General features: G+C 46.8%; 1 non-coding gene across 1 annotated transcript; it reads right to left on the reverse strand.

Moving 5' to 3' along the window:
- Positions 1–862: 862 nt before the first annotated feature.
- LOC121825246 (small nucleolar RNA SNORA40) lies at positions 863–994 on the reverse strand. Its single transcript, XR_006067372.2, has one exon. It is a non-coding gene; the product is annotated as a small nucleolar RNA SNORA40 (small nucleolar RNA).
- Positions 995–3900: the final 2906 nt, after the last annotated feature.

The following is a 3900-nucleotide window of genomic DNA, read 5'->3' on the forward strand; positions in this document are numbered from 1 at the left end:
ATGGCAAGGAATGGCCTCAAGCATACTACACACTCATTCCCTCCAACCTTCTGAAGTTTTTCAGACTTTTGTTTTCTAATCATTTCACTGACATTTTAATCCTGTGAGTATATGTTTTTGTACCATTCTTACGTGTGTGCTTTATATATGAGAATAATACTATTTTTATCCCTTTCAGACCATTTTTGTTTGTTTGTTTGTTTGTTTTCTGGGGTTTCTTTTGTGGGTGTATGCCTTGTGGATACTACCTCACTCATTAAGAATGGATACTGCAGGTGAATCTCTGTGAGTTCAAGGCCAGCCTGGTCTACAGAGCGAGATCCAGGACAGGCACAAAGCTACACAGGGGAACCCTGTCTCAAAAAACCAAAAAAAAAAAAAAAAAAAGAATGGCTATTGTAACCAAACTTATATTTTATAGGGTATACTTAACAAGTGCTTCTCATGGGCAGTGAGGGGGTTCAACAGGCAAAGGCACCTGTCACCAAGCCTGATGACCTGAGTTCAAGCCCTGGGACCCACTAGCTCCCTCAGGTTGTCTTCTCACTCCACACGCATGCCACACCACATGCCACCTGACAATAAACAAACAAACAAATGTAGTCTTAAAAAACTACATTTTTTACTCATACTCTTTATTCTTTGTATATGGTAGAGCTCCATTTTATTTTTTCCATGTTCAAGGAAACTAACTTTCCAGGACCACTCAAAATAGCCACGGTCCCCTATAACCACCTCTAGCATCTAGTGTACAGGTGTGGTCTGTTCTGCATTCTCTCGTCTGTTCTATTGTGTGCTAGTCTATCCCTGCACTAATAACAAAGCTGTAATTTCTATTGCTTCATGCAGTTCTTTTCATCATCATATTCCTTCTTGTATGTACCCAAACACACACAGAACAATAAATCCTGGGTTACAAAAGAGAGTTTGTTTAGCACTGTCTTTTAAAGTCTTTGTCCACTAGCTGGACAAAAAGAAAAGCCACACAATTGCTACTAATAACGAGTCTTGAAACTTAGGCTGAGCCTCTTTTCCTCTCCAGAAGCATCGTGTCTATCCTTTGCTCTTGGCTCTTCCCTGTTCATTTTTGTCCTGGTTAGTCAGATTCCGAAAAAGAACATCATGTGTCAGCAGCAAGGGCAGGGATGAGCACCTACAGACAAAGCAATGACGGTGAGACCAGGCAGGGGTCGGCGAGGGGCAGGGTGTGTGTCAGAGGCCAGGCATGTCTGAAGTCTGGGGCCCAGGGCCTCTGGCACCAGAATACGGCAGCCCTTTACAGAGACACTCAGCCAGTGTCCATGCGTGTGGCCGTCTCCACTTGTCAGTGATGCTGCATCCATCATCACACAGGCAGCAGGCCTTGCGTGCGAGCCTCCGATGGGGAGATTTGTCAAGGGGCAGAACCACTAGCTCCGAAAGAGAAAAACTCAAATAACTCAATTGTTGGATTCAGCTCAGGGATAAGGAGATCAGTGAAAAGAAAAACCAAAGCCAGAGTTTGAAGTTCAGACTTATAGGGAGCAATTATCCCTGCAAAGGGACAAACCTAGTTGAATCAATAGCCCCAGCACATCACTTCCCAAGAGGTCCCAGGAGCAGTCCATGTCACTGGGGTTTATTCTCTTTAGTTAAGGTAACGATTATTGAGCATTTACTGTGAACTGAGCTCTCTAATCATGTTGCATGTATACCTAATTTAAGGAACCCTCAAAATCCAAAGTAACTCCAAGTATGAGTCCAATCAATAACTGAGCAGTTGGCATTTTCCTTTGAGGAAGAGACAGCTGAGCAAAGTTGGGGGATTCCCTTTGTTTACAGAGCTCTGAGAATCAAATCTCAAACTGGGCTTTGGGACTTTTTCCTAGTGGATCTTACTTATTTAACCCAAATGGAAAAGATGCAAACCAGGAGTTATCAGGTTATGACTGATATGCCCATTGAAAACATGGGCAGACAAGACGCTGACTGCATCCTCCGTGGAGACGGGCAGGAAGAAAGGAGGTGCAGGAAGATGGATATCCTAAAACACAAAGCCTAGGGTACCCATTGTGTGCTCTGTTGAGGCCGAATAAACAAAGACTTGCCCCCCCCCACCCAAGCCAGGAAGTCCTTGGTATCAGATGCCAAGTATTGGCATCAAGGATTTTCCAACAAGGAAGGCAGCCGCCTGAAATCCTTTGTGGAACAAGACAGGTTATAAATAGACCTATAAATTTTTTTTTAAGCAGAAGGCAACAGGCTTAGCTATTCCTCCCCTTTGGTCCCCCTCCCTGCATCGCCTTGCCTATTAAATCCCTGCTACCAGGCAGAGCCATCTGCCTACTAGCCAATCCGCTGCTGCAGCCTCGGGAGAGCCGGGGTGGAAGCTGGCTTCTATGACAACCTCAGGTTGTGACCTTGCTTGTGGAAGAGAGTAAATCTTCCTAAGTTACCCCCGGCTAATTGGGCAGGAGGTAAAGGAGACAAGAACGTTGTATCCTCTCTAACTGGCTGGCTGGAGCATTAATCCATCCCTTGCAGAGGCAGCCTTGGCTTAGCAACAGACTAAAGAGAAAGGCTGTGTACTGAGACCTGTTCCGGGGGTGTCTGCGTGTGCGAGGGCAGGGGTGGGCGCCTTTCAGCTTTTCTGGCAGATGCAGAGGCATCTGGGCATACAGATTTAGAATTATTTAGGCTATGGTGTCCCAGACTTTGCTGGGCTCCGAACCACCTGGAGGCTTGTGAAATCACAGGTTTCTGGGGTTCACTCTCAGTGTTTCTGATCTGTTGGAACTAAGGCAGGGCCTAAGAACTTGCATTTCTCATAAGCCACCGGGTGACATTGATATTGTCCGTTTCAGAAGGACACTTTGAAAACCTTTAGTTTAGCTTAACTTCCTGATTTCTACAAATGAGGAAAATGAACCCCAAAAGTGAATGAAAAGACATGTCTAGGGGTCCCAAACTGGTAACTGGCTTCAGCTAGCCCAGCCCAGAGATACCTGGACTCATGTTGTGGGATCTTTTCTACAACTTCAGGCTGGCACGAGACCAGAATTAAAATAGCAAGGTGCTATTTTAATCATAAATGTTACCCTTTATGACTGAAGATGACCATCTCATATGCTGGCTCCTTTTCCTCTGCCTTCCCAACATAGCCCGCTCTGCTGGCTGAGGACGTAAATAGCCCCATCTGGTCCTCCATCCGCTGGCCAATAGGGCTGAGAGTCCAAGAGCGTTGCCATAGCTGAGTGTCCACTCCTAAGAGCCGAACCTTGCATCTGCTTTGCTGCCCTGCTGTCCTCGTTGGGGAACTGGAGATCTGAGATTTGAGGGCTGAGTTGACTACTGAGTAATACCCACTGGCCCTGCGCTGTAACTCTTTCTACAGCCCCCATGTTTACTGAAAGCTTTGGCCTTGGTGTCTGACATTTCACTTTATTGCCCTACCTTTCTTAAAGCTGGAATTCTACTTTGAATGGTCATCCATGGTGGTGGGGCTGGGGTGGGTGAGGGTGAGGGTTGGCTAGAGGAGGTGGGGTGGGGAGAGTGGCTGGCGATAGTGAACTTTTCTCTTGGTCTCATGCCTGGGTTGGAACATTTACCTACCCTCAAACCTGATGGCTATGTCCTGCATCTGGCAAGCAAACTTCTACATGACATCTGTCTACCTAGTGGATTTCTGAGGCCCTAACTGCCTCTTAATTCCCTTGGGCTGTGCTCTGCCAACCAAACTGGAAAGCTCAGACTCAGCCTGGCATGGAATCCAAGGTGAGCGTGGCCTTAAGCTGCCTGCCTGCCTGTCACTGTCACTTCCAGGACTGGTTTCTACAGTGGAGCAGGTCCCAGCCCCATCACCAACACCACATCCTCTACTTCTTTTTGCCCGGGAGATCCAGCACAGCGGCTTCCTCTGGA

The sequence above is a fragment of the Peromyscus maniculatus genome, chromosome 22 (assembly GCF_049852395.1).
Source record: "Peromyscus maniculatus bairdii isolate BWxNUB_F1_BW_parent chromosome 22, HU_Pman_BW_mat_3.1, whole genome shotgun sequence".
NCBI classification, from domain to species: domain Eukaryota; kingdom Metazoa; phylum Chordata; class Mammalia; order Rodentia; family Cricetidae; genus Peromyscus; species Peromyscus maniculatus.